This window comes from Neopelma chrysocephalum, unplaced genomic scaffold, assembly GCF_003984885.1.
Source record: "Neopelma chrysocephalum unplaced genomic scaffold, ASM398488v2 Primary Assembly neopelma1_60, whole genome shotgun sequence".
Taxonomy (NCBI): domain Eukaryota; kingdom Metazoa; phylum Chordata; class Aves; order Passeriformes; family Pipridae; genus Neopelma; species Neopelma chrysocephalum.
Window position 1 is genome coordinate 10,362,374 of NW_020897715.1, and position 21,314 is coordinate 10,383,687.

A 21,314-nucleotide genomic window follows, 5' to 3' on the forward strand; every position below is an offset into this window, starting at 1 on the left:
GGCCCCGCCGAGCGAGGGGCCCCCGAGCCGCGCCCTCCCGGGCGGCCTGTGCAGGGTTCACGGCCCCAAACTCCCTGCGAATCAGCCCCTAAATTCCCGCCTCATTCCGCCTCCGTCCTCCTTTACGAGTTGGCTGACAGTACTCCGATTTTTCTCCCAAAGCAGAGATTAAGTGAGGCAAAATTGCTGGGAAAAAAACCAAACAAAACTCCTTGGAAACATGAATATTGCTGTTGTTAAGAGAAGAGGATAATCTGGTGTCACAGATCTCCACACGCAAATGTGAATTCAGCTTGGCTGCAAGATCCCAAGCCATTGCAGTTTTAGTCCTCTAGCTTTTGAACACATACCATGTGTAATCAGCCTTGCCTTAGCAGGCTGAATTCAACCATGGGGAATAAACACTTTAAAAAAAAAAAGTAACTTTCAAGTCTTACAGTCACAAGAAGGCGGCAAAATAGCAAATTTGCACAGATTTACGGTAACAGTACTGAATTAGTACCCCTATGTTGTCAAGCATATTTGGGAGGGAAAAAAAGCACCCTAAGCACTGGTAGCATCAAAGAGTCACCCTTGTAATACCACCATCATCATGCAATGGAACACCTTGTTACATGGTTTTCAGTAGTAGATGAAAAGAATGTAATTTTTCAGATGCTGATGAAATGTTGCCATGTCCATGCTTCCACAGCTGCAGTCACAGCTGAGATTCCTCCCAGCAGCGAGCTCAGAGGGCAAAGACGAAGGTTAGGAGCCACACCTACACAGATATCATTTAACATTTCTTTCAGCTTCAAGATTCAAACATACTCAGCACTCCACTGACCATGCTCTCTCTCACCACAAAGGAGAAGGGACTTTGGACTCCACAGGTTCCAAAGATCAACCTTTCAGCCATTACAGGCCCCATGGTCCATCCTTTCTGCTGTGGAAGTGCTGTTGCAATTCAACCCTTGGTGGTATCCAGGTGCAACAGTTCCATTGTAAAAAGTGTCTTAAGGAAGAAATCATTCCCCACTTCTCTCAAACAGCTCTAAGACACTGATACTGCTTTTCTGACCAGGGTAGTCTAGTGCAGGCTCCACCAAAATGTCAGAAAAACCATCTGAGGATGGTTCGTGTTTAAGCCAATCCACAGAGTTACTTGGAGAACTATTTAGATTAGGTTTTAACATTACTGTTCCTTGTTAAGATACTGAAAACTGATCTATGTCGAAGTCTATGCTTGGGGCTTAATAAGGGCTTTTTTTTTTCCCCCACAAAGAAACATGTAGGGCATTATCTCTCCTTCCTCGAGCATATCAACCATATCACTTGTGCCAAATCATGGAAGAATCCAGAACAGATTTTGTTGCTCAGACTAAAGACAGCAAAATTTTGATGCACATTTTTTTTCCTTGTTTGGCCCATACTTGTGCCATAGCTGCCAAGAGGTGGAGTCTCATATATTTAGGGAATGATAAACGTGAGGATTTTAGAACATTTCATATTTTCCCCCTTTTGAAACCTTTTCAGCGATACGGGAAGAGACCCCTATGAAAGCAAAGTCAATGGAAGGATATCACAGATGAGGCTGGTTTAAGTCAGCTTGTAAGATGTAATAGTCAACAAGATATTGTGCAACACGTAATGGAAGATGAATCAAAAATAATTTTTATGTGTCCCTTTATCTTCCATTCACCAAACACAGAAGTTCATGCCATAGGTCACGTGAAGGAGTTATATCACTACAATAATATCCTTTCTATACTACAGACAGTGCATTCCTAAGATCACTAATCATTAGTGGTATTTGTTGTGTACTGGAAAAATCACTCCTTGAATAATTTGTGGCTTAGTAGTGTTGTGCATTAACAGGAATATCTGAACATCCTACACATAACTCAATAACAGTCTCTGGTGAACCTGATAGAGGTTTCCTCCTGTGTTATGTTCTGTTGTGAAGGTGTTTTGTTGGCTTGAGTATTCTAAATGTTTTGATTTGTTCATGTAAAAAAGGAGTATCTGAATCTGTGAGAGGGTTGATTTTTAAATGGGATGTGAAAACTTGTAGAATTCCTAAGAGCAGCCAGAGGCAGAATTTGCTTCATCTATCTTGGAAATTTGTCCCAAAGCCACATTCCTTGACCATGAATGGTTTTTGTGGAGCCCTAGGTTGCATATTTTGCACAGGGAACACCATCCTGACAAAAGCAGTGATGAACTATTAGAGGTTATACACCCTAAAAGCCTTAAAGATTCATAGAATCTACAGAGCCAAAGAATTAGCAATGCAACTGCTTGGAAGACTTGTCTTAATACATGGTTTTCATTCAACAAAACAATCTGAAGAATTATATAAATCCAGATGGTCACCCTGGCTTCCAGAATCTTCCTTTTTCTCAGAAGATTTCAGCACAAGATGAATTTAGGTACACCAGCAGCAGAGTACTGCACATTTTGGTCTATGAGAGTTCCCAGGCATCTCCTCAGGGGGAAACATAACTGTGTAATAAAGATTCCATTTTAGTTTGTGACTTAGAACTGTCCCTGTCATCAAATCAAAACAGATACAGAATTAAAATGCTGTGGGAAGCAAATACAAATATAATAACATATGATACCAATCTCATAAGGCAAGTTGCCAACACATATTAAGAAATCAGCACAAATACTGTTTTTCAAGATAATGAGACAGAAGACCAAACCATCTTCTTACTGCTGATAGGAGAATGTTTAGCCAACTAAGCATTTCTGTAATATTTCCTTCCCATTGTGAGTAACTTCTAGAGGTAACTGAAACTATCATCTCCATCTGGTTCTCTCATTTTCCCTTGAGAAGCTTCTGAGCAATTGGGCTTCTTTCCCACCACAGCTCTTTAGGTTTTTACATTCTTTCATTACGTTTTGAAAGCTGAATTCAGCTGGAGGGCAGGGCTGCTATTCAGAGGGAGCTCCACAAGAGCAATCCCAAGGTCCTGCATCTGGGAAGCAATAACCCCATGCAACAGTACAGGCTGGGAGCTGTTTGGAAACAAGTCTGCACAATTTAACTTGGATGTTCTAGTGGACAATTCAAATATGAATCAGCAGTGTGCCCTTGCAGCAAAGGCAGCCAACAGCGTCTTGAACTGTATTAACAAGGAGGCCAGGGAAGTGATCTTTCATGAGACTTCATCTGAGTACTGTGACCAGTTTTGGGCTCCCTCCAGTACAGAACAATACTGACACAAGGGACAGAGTCAATCAAAAGGCCTCCAAAACAGCCAGAGGTTGCAGAACACGAGGCACATGAAGATGCTGAGACAGCTGGATATCTTCACCTTGGAGAAGAGAATGCTAAAAGATCTTGTTGCTGCTTAGAACTTCCTGACTGCAGAACAGGACTGGAAAATGGAACTAGTCTCTTCTCAGAGGTGCATGATGGTGGCACAAGAGCCAACAGACACAAGTTGCAACATGGTAAATTCCATATTCTAGATAAAAGGGGGAAAAAAATACCATAAGTGGTCAAACACAGGACTAGGTTGCTCAAAGCAGTTGTAGAATCTCCATATTTGGAGATGTTCAGGACTCCTCTGGCCATGGCCCTGATCAACTTGATCTGATTAGACCTGTTTGAGGAAGGAGTTGAACTAGATAACCCCTGAAGGTCCCTTCTGACCTCACTTATGACTATAGGATTCTAAAGCAACATGTAATGTACTACAGAGGAAATTCCCATCGTTCTAAATAAGCAAAGGTGATGTTCTAAATAAGCAAAAGAGATTTCAGCTTTCCAGTTTCTGTAGTTACTTATCCGTATTCTCTAATTGAAATAAGAACTTACTCTGAAAAGGTTGATTCTTCTGAACTCGAAGAAAAGGAATAATGCATTTAAAGGAGACAAATTATTGACTTCCTTCATGGTATTAACACATTAGATCTTTGCTAGCACCTCCATTTTCTTATCCCTTGAATCTTGATATGTAACACATGGTCTAGATTTTTTCTGTGGCAGAATTCAAAGGCCCATCCAGCCAGCTAGTACAAGTGCTGTATGTGCATCTAAGGGACACATATCTCCTTTTTGATGTCAGCAGACACCTGAAGGTTATTACTAGCACTGTTACCACATATTCACTCATAAGCAAGTCCAGATCTATATTCAGGTTCACAGCTTCTCTCTGCGATTCACTGAATTATTAGATAATTTTACCTCTTTTTCCAGAAAACAAATTTCACTGCTTATGGTAGAATTCCAACCAAAAGAATCTATCTGCTAGCGATCTGCTTAATGAGCATATTCTTAGGGTTGTTTAGATTACAGCTACAGTGGCAATACAGTCAAATTTGGCTGATAAATTAAGAGGTCTTAATGCCAGGAAAACAAGAGCCAAATGCCTCACTATGGCACATTAACTCTGTGAAGTGCTTTCCAAAATGTCCAGTAGGTTAGGTCTTGCAATCTGCTCGGATGTCATGCTTAGGTATGCAAATAATGTTAAGCATATAATACTCCAAACTAAACTAAACTGCAGAATTTTCTTTAGCCAAAATGTTTTCTAGCAGTAACATGGAGTTTATTATGCATAAATTTCATTCCAGAATGAGGGACCTGAACAAGGTCGTCTGCTCTATTTTAGTTCCTCCTATGTTCTTGTGAAGCTGTGTTGGTTTAAATGCTCCTGGACTCAGTGAACTATCCAGCAGATATACTGAACATGCAAACTTCTTCACTATAATACAGGGATGTCTTGATGCCACTCTAAAAGGATCATTTAATATTAAACAAAATCTTTAGGTCCTGTGGGTAGGTAGCTGTTTTACCTGAGAGTAGATAGATCCAGTGCCCTGCCCATGAATAACTGAACCCAGCTCAGCAGCTGTGTTTAAAATATGCCACAGAAAAAATATGCCATCTCTAAATCTGTCCAGGCTTCAGAGTATTTAAAAGGATTACTCACTGAAATACAGCTTTATAATATAAGAGCTACAAAAACACTGGAACAAACCCCCACCCTTTTCTTATTATTTTTAATTATTAAAAGTATTTGAATTAAACAGAAATTGTTATTGAAAAAGTTATAGTTCTTCCTTCTGCTTCTTGGAAAACACCTTTTAATAAATGGTTCCGTAGTATTTTAAATTAAAAATCTAAAGAAAATACATGAAAAATTGTGAGTAATTTAAGCTATCGTTAGTTCTAGAGAATGGAAACATCTCTGGAACTTCAGGAGTTTACATGGTTTTTCAAATGTTATTTTAGTAACTGTTGTTACTACTAACCTACAGCCAAGCTGAATGGTTGGTGTCTGATCTTGCAAACACTTCAGAATCCTACAGCTTGCTCTGTGGCATGAGCTAAATGTGTAGTACTAAAAGACTGCAGGAGCTAGACCTTAAGATCTATCTTTTGTTGCTCTTGGCTACTCTTTTTCATCTCATTTGGGGATTCTGGTTTTTGTAATAGCTTTCAGTAAAAATCCTTCTACTCCTCCTCTCTTTGTTTTCATTTTTTCTTTGTTCCAGTTTTAATTGCCTATTATGCTGATTTTCTTTTTTAAGAATAACAACAAAGTCCTAATTGCAGATGGATTTTAATTCATTATTTTAGAAAGGAAAATGGGTATTGATTGTATATTATTCACAGCAATGGGTGTAATTAGTCTTGTCCTCAGAAACACATTTACAAAACCACCATGATATATTGACCTAAGATAAATTTTTAATTCACTTCAGATAGGAGCCTCATGACTGTACATAAAGCACATTTATTTGACACTCTAGAGTTATTTGGTTGCTGAGTGGTTTCTGTTTTTAAAAGAGAATAAACACTTAACATTTATTTCTGGGTTATTTTGGTAAGAAAATCTGTTAATTTTACTTTTTAAAGTCATTATCAGGGGCAAATGGTAGCATAAATTCCAAGAGCAATTTTCTTTTACAGTTTGACTGCATTGTATATGTGAAACAATTCATGGATGCTGGGGAAAAAATTAAGCTATTTTTTGCTTATTTAAACAGGGCAAAATAAAGAAGGAAAATATTAGGGAGGATCTCATATACTGTCTTCTACTCTTGAACAAGTTCGTGTTTATTGGATCAATGCCCAGTACTACTAAGATCCTTCAAGTAAAAACTGTTAGAAAAACATTAAAGACAAATTGTATCTTGTAACTGTGGGCTGGGTACACTTAAATAAAAGCAGTATTTCGAAGTATTGAGCAATCTAAATTCCCAGGATGCAGTGAATCCTATGGCTCAGTGAAAGCTGAAGGAGGAGACTATGATTACTATAGGATTAATTAAGCACATAAACACAGGCAAAATTTTAATCATGGCTGTAGCTTCTGTTGGAATACGGACTCAAGTCTGTATCTATTTGGATGCATCAGGAATCATGAGTCTGCTGCTTCAATTATTTCCATATATTTTATCTCTGTTCTATGGTTAATGTATTGTTCTTTGCCTTCTCTTCAATATTTTGCATTTTTGTCAGGATTTTAGTTTTCTCTTTTAGCTTTTCTTCTTTTATGCAAAGCCCAAGTTGAAACAATCTTTCATGACGTGCACCTCCTCCAAATTCTGTATCTTGCCTATAATGTTCTAGACATCTTCTCTGCCTGCACCCTTATTTGTTCTTGCCTCTGAATTACTTCAGTCACTGTACCAGGTTAAATTATGATTTGATTTACACTGATTTCTGCTTCCAATCTAATTGACCAGTGCTAACTAGAAAAATTTTAGATGAAGCTCTTTACTAATATTTTACATGCTTGTGGAGACCAGATCATATTTATGAAATTATGAATTTCTTTTGTCCTTAGGAAGGTGAAAGAGAGGAATTAAGTGTCACATATTTCAGGCCTCTCTATCCATCTAAAGAGAAATACTATGTCCATGCATCAATGTCAGAGAACAACTTAATGTTAAGTTCTAATGTATTCGTACCTAATGCTGTCTCCAGGGGAGCCTCAGATGTAAACAGAACCTTGACAGGAGATTATGATGTTACAACCTGGGACCTGTGAAGACAATGTCTGGAAGCTAAGATCCAAAAGGAAGAACTTCAAGCAAATTTTCTGTTTCAGAAATAGATGCAGATGAGATTGATAATTTCCTTAGCAAATAAATTAATTTATTTCAAGCATTTATACTTTGTCTGTTCTTAAAATTGTTAATCAGGGTATGAACATGCTGATACCAGCTCTTTCTCCTCCAGATAAAGAAATTGGAGACAAGCCTGATTTTTTTTTCCTGATTGATTGTAGTCCCAGCAAAGCAGGGAGTTGAGCTGCAACCACATTAGTACAGTGATGAGTAAAATGAATTGTAGTGAAAAGAGAAGAATTGAAATGTAGAAATATATTCTAGAAATACCAGATTAATGATAAAAAGCTGGATATCTTTTGTACAGATTTAAGTAATGTGCTGCTGATGGTCAGCCCTAACTGGTGCTGATGAAATTCAGAGGTAGAACTGAAGGTAAAAATGACTCAACTTCAAGAAAATTGGTGTAGCATTTAATTGACATAGCAGAGAATTATAATTTTAAATGGAAGGAAGCCTGAAAATATTAAAAGCTTTAAAAGAAATATTACACATTGGTAATACATACATGAAAATGAGAGCATATCATCAAATTCAAAGAAGAAATAGAGCTGTTCTATATGAAATCCAAGCTTTATGAAGAGTTTCAAGAATCAAAATACAAACTAAAAAAAAAAAAAAGAGAGAGACATAAAAGATGTTACAAAACCGTAATTTTCTGGCCCTTATGGTTGTTGAAATAATTTTAAAAGATGGCCCAAATCAACCAGGTTTGATAAAAACAAAAAATAGAAGACTCGCACTCCCTGACCCCACATCTTTGTAAAACAGCATTATCAGCCCTAGCAGTCTTTTTGAACTTTGTGACTGGCACTACTCAGTTCCCTAACCCCTTTCCATTTTCAGACATATGAGGCACAAATGACACACACTCCTGTTGAAGTGCAACACCACAGCTTCTCTGCTGACACATGCCCCAGTATTCCTCAGACAAGACTTCATGAGAAAGATGTGAGTTGCTGGATGAATTGCAATCTTAGCAGTGCCAGTCTCTCCTGTGAATGAGATACGAGTTATACAAATGTTAGCGTAAACTGATTTGGAGAGACTCGTGAAGAATTTGGACAGCCAGTTGCAGCAGATGGGAAGGAAAAGGTTTACTAAATCATATCTTATGGGCAAACTTAGAGGGAAAGAATTACCATATTGAACATTAGGAGGTTAGAGTAGTAACTGACAGGGTTACTGAGACAAGGCACAGGAACACAAATGTGCCATTTTCCTGGGAAGTACTGGAATGAGTGTGTGTGGTGGTTTGAAACTCCCAAGAATCCAATTTCTAAATTCAAGCCCCCCCCTCCCACAATTTGCCCCTGTGAGAGGGTTTAGTGATGGTATGGACTTGATATCTTTTTCACCTCATGTGGAGAGTTTTCAGACAAAACACAACCATTCGTTATTGGGGGAAGGGGGAAATATTTACAAAGGTTTATTTGCACACACACATATATATATTTACATTAAATTAAATTTCTCCTTTTCTTCAATAAAAGTCCAAGAAGAAAAGAGAAAAGTCTTTCTGTCACTGCACAGGCCACAGTTCCTTCGTTTCAGTTTTTTGTGACACTGGTTAGTGTCCTTCATTTTCCTAAGGCAGCAGATTTAAGTATGGCAGTCAGGATTTTTGTTCTTACTTTGTGGAAATTCCAACCCCAAGCCCAAGCCTTCGGAAGATCTCCTTGTAGATCTTCACTCCTCTTGGGGTAGAACATTGAAGGCAGCTTTCAGTTCAGTCTTACCAAAGCTCTTTTGCTCTATCTCAGCTCGCCAGCATGATAGAAGCAGCAGCAGCAGGTACAAGGCCATCTCCTCCACATTCCATCCTGGTTCAGCTCTCAGGACAACTCCGAGTTTTTCAGCTCCTTTCTCTCTCTCTCTTTAGCTGCTGCTGCATTTTGGGACTCCCTAAGGGTTTGGAAGTCCACCCCTCCTCTTCAAGGAGGTCTCTGAGTTTTGGGAAAGTGATACAGTCTTACCCCAAAACAGCTCTGCTGAGTTTTTCTCTGTTTTGGTGCCGGTTCTCCCTCCTGCAGGAACATCTCTGCGTCTCTCAGCCAGCTTCCCGTTATCTCATTGCTACTGGCTATCTTTTTGGCTTTCAGCCATCACTGTCTCTGTTCAGGGCTGCTCCGCTGCCGCTTTCAATGTCTTCTGCTGCTGCTGACAGTAAGGAAACTCTTCCAGGTCTTGATTACAGGACCCGGTCCAGCTTTGACACTATACCGGGTCTCCCGTAGCCTCAGCTGGGGGCTAGGGGCCCTTGGCCCCCAGAGGGGCTCACTGGCCCCCTGCTTCCTTCTGGCTCAGATCATGGTTACCTACCTTCTAAACTATCTTCACCACCTTCTCTTCCGTTGCTGTGGGTATGCAATTTCCATAGGGCGCATATGAACCTTTGATTGGTCCAGTATTATCAGTGGGGCAAACCATTACTGCCCCAGAGAAAAGGTTTTTCAAACCACCACAGTGTGTATGTCCAGTAGTTCTGTTAAATGAGAGAGGAGGCATGGCAGCCTAGCCTGCTCTAGCAAAAATAAAAGGTAGGGAATCCTCGTTAAAAAGGTTGAGTAGGAGTCTAGTCTGTACTTTTCGGTTTAGTTCTAAATATTAGGGATAAATCCGGCAGCTGCTTCCTGAGAAGGAAAATAGTTTCTTTCCAGAGAAACTGTAAATATATTTTAAGCAGAATGGATCAGTGAGATGTTGCAGATCAGGAGGGTCTTTTCATTAGGTTTGGTGGCCATTAAGTACACGATTATATCTCAATGTAAGCAGAAATCTTCCTGTTGGGAGTCCAGTCCAAGAGGGTGTCAAAAGTGAGCATGGCTTTGGAGGTAAGTTATATACTGAAGTATGAGGTCCAGTCTCTTAAACAATTTTACAGCAATGGGAGAAAGGGGGTAAACTAAAAGAAGCATTTCTTTCACCAAGACCATGAAAACCTCCTGTAGCCTCTCATGCAAGTTGTCACAATGAGACTCAATCAGTACACTGATATTTTTCTTTTGTCACCTCCAGTATCCCTAGGCAGCGCTAGCCCCTTCATTTTTATGTCAGTGTGCAGAGCGTTCTCTTGGATGTATTTTATGTTTCAGCAGCGATTTACATTCAATTCACCAAAATAAAGGCCAGATAATCACCTTTGTTATGCAAATGAATGCATGGAGACAGCAAGGGAGTCAGTAACTTGAAATGGCAGAAGGGACAGTCGTCATTCTGTTCAGGGGGCTTTTTCTCTCTATTCATTGACCTTTCAGTAGCTTTCTCGCTTGAAAATTCTCATTCAAGGGGAAGGGTGCAGTCAACTGGAAGGCAATTTCGGTTAGAAACCACTTTATGTCATAACTGAGACTCAGCTTACACAGGGAAAGATACACAGGATATTAAAGGTGTTCAATAAGTAAAAGCCTTGTTAATTTTAGTGCATATAAACTCTCAATAGTTTAAAGCAACAGGCTTACAACGTATTGGTTATTAAGACAGAGAAAGACTTATTTTAATAACATGCAAGTAGCTAGGGTATCTATGCTTAGGGAAAGAAATATAAACAATCTACATGTAATTATTGGGAAAATACACTTAATACAGACTATAGTTATATTTATATGTCTTTGTTATTTTCTGTTTGTCTTTTTAGAGATGTGAATGAAATATTGAATTAAATATTAATCATGCTCTTTAAAAGCAGATAGTGAACTGTGGACCTCCAGAGCTGAATCCATTCTCTTCAGCTTAAGCTAAATAACCAAGCTCCCAGGAACTTGTGGGACAAGAACAGTTATAAAGGAAGAGTTTTTCCAGACCAGCAGAATTGTGTCAATATAATTGTGCCATTCTAACTGAAGTAGCTTACATAAAAATGATAATATAATACTTCTGGTATTTAAATATTACAAATACTAAAAATTATTTTATAAAACTTCTTTTTAAGGTTTAATACTGGGTATTAATAGAGAATCAGTTGGGATCCAGGCCTTAAGCCTTACAGATGGCTATAAGACCTGATAAAATTGTGAATATTCATATTTTGAATCCACTGAAATAGATTAAGTTTTACCTGTATGGGATTACCGTATGTTTTCGATTTTCTTTCTTCTTTCTGGCTAGGATGGAGAAAGAATTTGGAGGGGAAAAAAGCAATAAACACCCCACACGGGAATTAACAAATTGATATATTAACAATTGTACATATGTACATATAAAATTAATACATTCGTTAATTAAATAAAATTAAAAAATTCCACTGGATTTTCAGAAGGTAGAAAGGTATTTATTCTATTTCTCTCTGTGAGAGTAGAATATTCAAAATCTTTGTCCCAGGGCAACAGATAATGTAGGCTTACAGCCTCCATTTTGTAAATTATGTGACAAGAGCCCAAAAACTCTGGTTCTGAATACTTCCTGAGCTTTGGGAAATCTGACTCAAAATTTGTGGCAAAGTCTTGTTTCTGAAATTTATATCAATGCACTTGATTCTCTTCTACCAGCTGTAGTCCTACTTCAGTGGGTTAATTTCTGAAGTTCCCTTCTCACTCCGTATTGAGCATGAAGTTTGTGGTTTCCATTTCATACCTAAAGAGAGATTTGTGTGCCTAAAACATTCTTTTTTTACATCCCACTGGCTTGATGAAAAGACTTTAGGTCTCCCTACAGGCCTTGCTTGCATGCCTCCTGAGAGAAAAAACGCAAGCTATAATGAGAGCAACTCACAACTGGTTCAACCCGGAAACCCTCACAGAAAAAAATACCCTTACAGTCAACAGACGTTTCACCTAGTCTAATATGTCAGGTTTTGGCCCTGTACTTCTAATAGAAAGCCCCTCCCAGAATAACTGAATCAAAATATCTAAAATTAATCAATATCATATTTATGTATAAAACAGACTAAGGGAGGTTATTTGACCTTTTGGTAACTGACCTGCTAACAAAAGCAAGGTCTCACAGGATTTACCTCTTCATGCTCAGCGTGGGGCAACAAGCCAGTATAACATCTGCTCAGTACGCATTGCAAAGCAAATGAATAATGCTGACACCATTAATCAGCTTGTCCAAGTGAATAAAATGTCAAAACCTGATGTAAGAAAGCTTGGCTTTAAAAGCAAACATTTCATGTGGATCTGCATGAGTCTGTCTAATGATGGATTAGTTAACCCTGGAAGACGAAGAATACTCCAGCCTAATGTTTGAGGGGGAATTGCATCTAAATCTGACAATGTACAAGGAAAGATTGTAAAGAAATTAGAGATATGGGAACTAGTTTTACAAAAATCAATCACCTACCATTGGTGCCTCAAACTTCAGTGTGTGATATTAAACAGAATTAATAAAACACACCTTGTTTTGAGTCCTACCAGGTTCCAAGCTGTGCATTAAAAGTAAGTTTTTTCATTCACAGAACTGTTAAACTGCAGGTAGCATTTTTCCTTTCCCTCCTTTGCTGAGCCATGGGCAGGAACAGTACCTCGAAGGGAAAAAATACACAGAATTTATTTCAGTGGAACAGATGCAAAGCAGTGCAGCAGTACTTTAAATCTCGGGTTAAATTACGAGTGAAAACTCAGGAACAGTCAGTAAAGGGTGCTGATACTTTCTTATTTAATGAGGAGTAGAACATCTGTTGGGGAAAGAGAAGGTAGGGAACACAGACACATGGAAGCTACAGCTGGAAAAAATCTCTGCTAGCCAGCTTAAAAATGCAGGACCTATTCTATTGCTTTGTCAAATCTGCTTTTGAAACTACAAGGCCCTTCTGCTTCCAAGATTCCCTTTGGAAGATGTTTCTGGACCATAGTGTATTTTGGTCTCAGAATATTTTTTCCTGATATCCTTTTTTCTAATAACCCGAATTTCTTCCCATAATAACTAGCACACCCCTTTGTAATACAACAAAAATTCACCTCCCTTGGTAGCTTTCACTGCCTTTCTTTTAGAGTCTGATTGTCTTATACCTTCTCAGAATATCATGCCCTAAGCTTCCCCATTGGCAATTATCAGGATGGGGGGCCCACGCTGGAACATCACCAGCAGGACAGGCAGCCCTGCAGCACAGGCACACGACCAGGCCCTGCCAACAGGCAGGTTGCAGTGCCCGCACTGCCACTAATGGGCTTCACTCCGTCCTGGGGAACAAGGGCCGAGGGGCAAGGGACACAGGCTGTGACACACCCCGACTACAGGGGCTCACTCCGGCCAGGGGCTGCCAGCAGGCACCAAAGGTGCCAAGGGAAAAAGCCCTGCCCTGCTTACAGTGTGGGCTGGGGGTCGGGAGAGCTCCCTTTCCACCCTCGGGTGTGGAGACGGGGACTCTCACCCTCCTTACAGGGCGGTGTCCCCTCTCTCCGGGCAGCCACAGGAGCGCAATGGCAAAAGGCCAACGCCAAGCAAAGCAAAGGACCCAGCCCTGCTTACAGGCAGGTCGCCCAGCGCCAAGCCGGCCGGCACAGCCTGAAGCTGCCTGATGGACTCTTAGGGATCCCTGCCCTGGGGATGCCAGAGGGCCTTTCTTGTGCCCCCTCTTGAGGACCTTTGCCCAGAGGGTCTTTCTTGTGCCCCCTCTTGAGCGTGAAGCCAAACCCTCTTTTTCCTTACTCTTTCCTCACCGTCCCACACGGCTCTGCCCAGATAGGAGGACAGAGCACAGACTGAGAAGCTGCCAATGTCTTTCTTAAGGTAATTCTGATTTTGCCCTCAAAGTTTGTGACATTTCCTCAAGATTTCACTGCTACATTTTAATTTTTATTTTTTATGCCTAAAATGTCCCTTAGAAGAAAAGGCTGAGTAACTCAGCTTTTCCCTGGAAGATTTTCAGTTTATCCCTCACACTTTACCTGAGATCTTCCCGCAAAACATCCCCTGGATGTGCTTTTAAAGTTCCCTCAGCTTGACCTCTGTGAAACTCTTAGTCCCCTCTGTGTTACCTCACCAAGGGTGACGGAGTTCAAGAAGCTTTTGCCCCAATAACTCTACTGAAACACCCTGCTGCCCTTCTGATGCTGCTGCTCAACACTCTGTTGAGCACCTTTTATCGAGATTCTCTAAAGCGCCTTTCGCCTGCGCCCGCCTCACAGACCGGGGGAAGGGCGGCACACCGCGCCTGAGGGGGCTGAGGGGAGCGGCCGGAAAAGCAGCGCAGCAGCAGCGACCGATCCGCCCTGCCCCGTCTCGTCTCCCTCAGGGCCCCTCGGTGACCCTCCAGAGCACCCTTTTCGCCCTGTGTCCCTCACAGCCCCTAAAGGGACACAGGAGACACCCGCGCAGCCCTCAGGGCACCTCTTCCCCCTCAGAGACACATAGGGCACCTGCCTCCCCGGCAGCGACACGCAGAACAGCCACCTCTCCCTCAGTGATACACGGGACACCCACGTCCCTCTCAGTGACTCACGCAGCCCCTCAGGGATACACAAAGTACCCAGCTCCCCCTCAGGGACACAGATGACACCCACTTGCCTGGGATAATTTTTTTTCAAATGATCAAGTTGGGATGGTTCATACCTGAAAGTCCTTAAAAAAACCCACTTCACATACACTAACCAGCTTTTGAGATGAATTTTGGAATGCTGAGGAAATTACAGAAGCATGAAACCTGTGAATAACTTAGGAGTATTTATGAAGGACTTGTAGTTAAAGGGCCTGTTAACCTGATATGATCCAGGTGAAACAGTGGAAAAAGGCAAAGGATTTCAGTGATAAAGAATTAAATTTTAGGAATACAATTAATTTATAGAAAATAGGCTTAATTTAACTCTTTGAGAGATTACAGATATAATCCTACTGGGGAGATATCATATGCTTTAACTGTTAGCTTGTTAAGCCAGCAAGCTCAATATGCTACTGCTCATTTAAAATAGCTGGCACTGTAGCACGCACAGTCTGGAACTGATGGGTTAGAAAAACAATGCCAGTGAGAAATAATCATCCAGTGAGGCTGTTTAAAATTGTGTCTTCCAAAGGAAAGCACTCAAAGAAAAGTGATGCCAGTTTTATGCATCCCCTGGATTTAAATATAAAATCACCATGGACAAAATATGCAGATGACACAGGTTTGACAGCATGACAGATAATGATGCTGAAGTCACAGACAGTAACACGGACAGTTTGGTAAACAGAACAAACCCATGCAGTTAGCTGCTGTTTTAATATATTCACGTGCAGAGCTGTATGTCTGAAAAAAGAAATAAAATTTCTAAGTATGGAGGGGAGGACAGTATCCTCGAAAACAGCAACTTTGAAAAGTGCTTATAAATCATGTTGAACAACTGAGTCAACACACACTTCTAAAGTGATGTGTGAGGTAAACAGGATTAAGAAGACATTTAAAATCTATTCAGGAAGGCAGTGTGTAGGAATAGGAAGGCAATTTTTTGTTTATATAAGCACTGATAAAGCCAGTACGAGAATATTGCTTACAAGTCAGGTGTCAAGTGTTTCTAATAGTGGAAGAAATGAAGGTGGTGTAAGAAGAAAGCCAAAGATTATGTGAATGCTGGAAAAAAAGCCCTACTGTGAAGGACAGAATGAGTGCAATTCGCTAAGCTTATCAAAAAAGAGTTTGAAAGGTAACTTGATTGTAGCAGAGAAGTACTAACACACAGAGAACATACCATGTGTTAAAAGGCTTTTTAACCTCAGGGAAGAGAATATAAGCAAAAACAAGGACTAGAAGCTACAGCCAATACATTCAAACTACTAATTAGACAAAGATCAGTCAATTAGTCAGCAGAACAGGTCTGATGCATCTCCACAGTTGGAGTCTTCAAACTGAAGCTGTGTTTTTTTCCAACATATGGGGAGTTGCCTAGCTCAATTATTGATCTAATACTCAGAGAACGGTGCCTCCTCCTTGTACGCAACATAGTTTAGTATATTCCCACACTGAGTGATATTTATTCTATTTTTACACAGAAGGAGTATGGTCTGAGAAAAAAATCAACACTAATATTTTAATGGTAATATATCCAACATAATTATGTATAAAGCTGAAGAAAAATGAAGCATGTAGCAGTAGTAAGAAGTGTTTTCTGATTATAGAGTAAAAATTGTCATACGAGAGGGAACATTTTTTTTTCTTAACGTGAAAACCCCATTCAATGACACTGAAACATCCTTTTAGAAATCCTCTCACTTTGACCAATAGCCTGATTATCCAAATTTTTTTATCAAGGCTAAAGGAATTTATGAACCAGAGTATGAAGAATCCAAGGGACATAAAATTCTGACATTAGACAGGATGAGGTTTCTTTCTTTCTGTTTATTGTACACAACCTACTCTTCACTGTCTAGTTTATGATTATCTTCATTATCTTTATGCACTTAAATGTTTGGAGACTTTGTTTAAGGGATTTTAATCAGTACCAAATTATATCAGATGCTCCTTAGAATATGGAACTGAACACCATTCCAATCCATAGTGTGATTGCTGGCTAGGCTTTGTTCTCTTCCTGCTAGACTAAATTTAGTTGAATAAATTACAGCAACTCTCTTTTTTAAGGTGAAATAGAGGCTATGGGCTCCTCTCTCACTAGGACATGGCATCAAAACTCCTTGCAAGTTTATTAATACACAGTAGCAGACATTGTTGTTTCAGTAAAACCCAAGAAATACATTGTGTATTTATAAAGACTCTTTTCTGGGATTTCATCTGTATAATAAATTACTTACAGGTAAAATTGATCACTTTAAAGCTACTTCTTCCAGACAAGTAGATGTTGCCTTAAAATACTCAAGGCATTAAGAAGGAAGAAAGGAATTAGCTCCCATTTCACATTTACCCAGAAACTTATAAGATCCTCAGCTATTCAGGCTGCCCAATTTGTGGGAGTGACCATATGAGTGGTGCAATTGACAAAATCAGGGAATTACTGTATAGATGTGGTTGAAGAAATGCAGAGGGTCTATACTGTAGTGTAACACATCCAGTGTCTCAAAACTGAAAGTAGTATACTTTCTGATACAATTTTAGTAAAAAAATAAAGGAAATACAAACCTCCTGCAGGTGACAATCTCATGTTGAAAATGCATAGACTCTACACATAGCAAGGTGACTGGAGGTGACTATGAATGTCTGGATGTACTTTGAGTTTGGCCCTTCTGAGAATGAGAGCTGGCATGTCCCCTCCTTGGAACTCAAAGTCTGTGTTTTTGACAGTTTAGGCTTTCAGAGGTTTATTAGTGAGCCAGGTGAAAACTGTGCTGCAGAAGAAGGTACTGCTAAATATAAGTTTTTCAGCCCAGAACATAGAGGCTTTGCTACACAAAGGGCTACTAACAGCAGCCTAGTGTAGAATATAAAAAATGCATCTAAAAACTTGATAAAATCAGCCACAAAAATTCACCAACTACACAACCAAATAATTACAAAAGTCATTTGGATAAGGGGTTGAAAAATCCTAAGCAGAAAAATAGGAATGATGGGAATTTGGAAGGTTGGGCTATCACTACAATGTGAGCACTACACATCAGCTGCCATCAATAAAGGAAGCAGAGCTACTACGTGCTCAAGTACTTTATGGACAAGCAAGACATAGGTCATTAGACATTGAATGTGATCCTTTATCCTGTTGCCATATTGTAGTATGACATTTCATTTCAGAGCAGAGAACTGGAACTATTTTGCTCATCCTCTTTACCCAGTATCAGTTAATTGCATCGTCATCCTTGGCTGCTAAACCTGCTATCTTTTTCAGGGAGATCACCTGGACGTTTTTTCACTTACTATAAGCTTCAGGACAGGCCTCTCTCTCTTACTTCAGCTCAGTCAGCAGGAAAATCCTTTCTTGGGTCACAAACCACTACCAAACTGAAGATGACTGTCGTAAGGCAGTTGGTTTGCTCTCCACCTGAGCCAGAGTACTGAGTTAGGATGAGTTTAAACCTGGACCAGCATGATAATATAGAGAAATACCCATTGTTTCATCCAAATCCACTCAGATTGGCTGGTATGGTATCACCCAGAAGCAGAAAGCACCCAAACAGGTACACACACACACACAAATGCACAGACAGAGGTCCTCAAAATTCTAATGTATTTAACTGCCATGGTATAATAAGATATAACACTCTACATGCGACTGAATCTGCAGCAGAAATGTAGTGAATGGTAAATCCAAAAGCAGTGCTCTTCTCCCTGTCAAAGGACACAGGGGATCTGCTACAAATAAGCAGTGGTACTGGGATGCTGGCCAGGCATCCCTAACCAGGGAGACAGTGCTGGAATATGCCTTCTCTTTCTGGCCTTCCCTTGCTATCATTCCTGTAGGATCTGTGCTCTCTGCTTCCCCACTGCACCCTTGTGGCAACTGTAAGGTTGGCCTTGCAGGTACTTTTCTCATCCATTTTGATCTATGCATGTAATTTAGTTATAGGTTTTAAAAAGAAATATTCCTTCTCATTATGTCACCCATGAAACAATTCATTTATTCATAATAACTCTGTGTGTATTTTCTTGACAGTCTGGCAATGTTCTTACCTTTAACATATTTATCAAACATAACGAAAATTTGGTTCTTTTCCACTCATTATTTAAAAGATTACTCATCCCCTGTGTGAGAATTTTAAAGAAAATCCACAAAACACAAATTTTTGCTTAACTTTTAGTTTGGTCTTCAAAAATAGAAGTACAATATTTGTCCAAAATTAGATTATTCAGAAGATGGTGGCAACAAATGTATTTTTATACTTGGAGTAATTAGTATGTTTTACATCCACCCTGCAACAGCTGGTTTAGCCTGGCATTATAGTTTTTCCAGAGCTGTTGAGGGATTTCTTTAGCCCAATAGGATTTGTATTGATTACTGCTGCACTTTTTTTAGTGGTTCTTATTCTTGGGGTTTTTTTCTTATCTTGACTCTGAAAGCTCTAGCCATTTGGGTTATTACAAATTTTGGTATGTTTATACTGTAATTCTACTAAAATAATAAAGAAGTCAGACTTTCACAGACTTTCATCCACACACACACAACATAAAAAACCACACACATACACAAAAGAACTTGCAACTCATTTGCTGGAATCCTAAATTTGAATAAATATAAATATTTAAATTGTATAAAGATAGGGTAGGGTAAAAAGGCGATTTTGGTTCTAAAATGCCTCAAAAAAGACCAAGAAAGCCTCAAAAGGCTCCAAAAACACCTCAAAACCCTGATGTAATAAAATAAAATTGACTATAATTGACTAAACTTGAGTAATAAAAGCAATATATAAATTATTGAGCAAAGGTAGAGGGTGAAAAGGTGATTTTCATCCTAAATGCCACAAAAAAGACACAAAACCCATTCAAACCCCCTCGAAATTAGAATAAAATTGACTATATTTGACTAAATATGAGTAAGTAAGGTGATATTTAAGTTATACTTAAAAAAAGGGGGGGTTGGAAAGTGATTTTGGCATTAAAATGCCCTGAGTAAATATGAATATCCCTCTTTACGTGTGAATAAATAGGAATAAATAGGAAAAAATTAAGGTGATATTTAAGAAAGGGTTAAAAAGTGTTTTGGGCACCAAAATGCCTCAGGAAAGACCCAAAATGCCACAAAAACACCTCAAAAAGCCCTGGAATTTAAATAAAACTGACTAAGATGGAATAAATCAAAATAAATTAGAATATTTAAGTTATTTAAGAAAGGGGAGAATGAAAAGGCGATTTTGCCCTTGAAACGCCTCCAATAGAACTCCAACCCCCATAGAAATCCTCCAAAATTAAATAAATGTTGAATTAATATTAATAAATTAAAGCAGTGGTATTAAAAAACTGTGGGGTTAAGGTGCTTTGGGCGCTGAAACGCCTCAAAAAAGCACCAAAAAGCCCCCCAAATGTTAGTAACTGCACTTCAACTAATTAATAAACATTTAAGTTTTAGGGTTAATTAGTTTAATTAGGGTGGAAATTCAGTTAAAGCATTTAAAAGAGAAATTTGGCTCCAAAATGGGGCAAAAAAGTCCTGAAACCGCATTTAAATGGAACAAATTTAATCAGAATTAAAGAACCTGAGGTGAAAGTTGCCTGTAATTGAAACATTTTGAGGCAATTCGCCCTAACTTGAGGAAAAACGGGGTTTAAAAGGCGTTTTTAGCCCTAAACCCCCTCAGAAAACACCTGAAACCCCTCAAAAAAGACTCAAAGCTCCCCCAAACAGCCGCGATTAAAACTAATTAATTGGTTAAATAATTAAATCCTCGGTGGATTAAATTAAGGCAACGAATTAAGTCACTACATGGGCTCAAAACAGGCTTCAAACCCCTTGGATTTCCCCGACTAAGCCGCCAAACCGCCTCAAAACGCTCCGCGGGGCCAACTAACGCCTTACGAGCGACGGTAACTTATTAACTTGACTAATTAATTACACTTGCTAATTGACTGATTAAACCTCTGCCGCCTCCCGCGTACCTTGCCCGCCGCCGCAACACTGCACCGGCACGCGCCGCGCCGCTCTTTATGTCACCTCGGTCGCTCCCCTCCCATTTCCGCTCGGCGGCCAATCAGCGCGCCGCGCGCCCCAGCACGCCCCGCCCCCGGGCAGAGAGGCGCCTTCCCGGGTTTTCGGTGCTCAGCCAATCAGCGCGCGGCTGCCCTCAGGAACTGGTAGTTTAAGTCTGTTAAAAATCCCAATCTTGAAAGCAGTGGGGATTCTGCTGTTGATTGCAGCAAGTTTACAGATTTACCCGAGATTCTTGCTGCTGCAAAAGGAATATCAGTACTAGTGAGTCCAGATGCTACAACTGCTCAGACAGCAATGGGAGAGAGTTACTGGAGAGTAGTTTCATAAGCACTCAACAAGAAGGAAAGAGAGGTATAGAAACCAGCAGCTGCCACATTGAGTTGATAAGCTGTCTGAGATGGGATGGAGAGGCAAACGCATTTTCACTAGAACTGAGCCTCTTCCACTGTAGGTGGGAAAATAGGGAGAAAAGGTTTGTGAGAAAGAAGAATAAACAGTAATTCACAGCCTCTACAAAAAGGGGAGTGAAAAGTGTGGAGAGAGACATAGAGGAAGGCATAGAATATTATAAATTCATTAGAAGTAAAAAAAAAAGAGGGACAGAAAAGCAGGTCCAGTGTTACACAAAGGAAGGCCAAATTTCTGTCTGTTATGTATTTATATCAGCAAACCATCAAAGACTGTTTAATATAACATAGGAAATCTTTCTTTTGTTAGGGAAAAAAAAAAGTGAAGATAAAGCCACAAGAAACTTTCTGTTTGGTTTATTAAAGTAAAAAAACCCCAAATTACTACTTATTCCAGCTG

At 39.7% G+C, this 21,314-nt stretch overlaps 1 long non-coding RNA gene across 1 annotated transcript; it reads right to left on the bottom strand.

Annotated features, from left to right (window-relative positions):
* Positions 1-5,817: 5,817 nt before the first annotated feature.
* LOC113966597 lies at positions 5,818-20,567 on the bottom strand. Its single transcript, XR_003533891.1, has 4 exons — positions 20,456-20,567; positions 17,783-17,906; positions 12,348-12,532; positions 5,818-8,066 (listed from the first exon to the last, which is right to left on the bottom strand). It is a non-coding gene; the product is annotated as an uncharacterized LOC113966597 (long non-coding RNA).
* Positions 20,568-21,314: the final 747 nt, after the last annotated feature.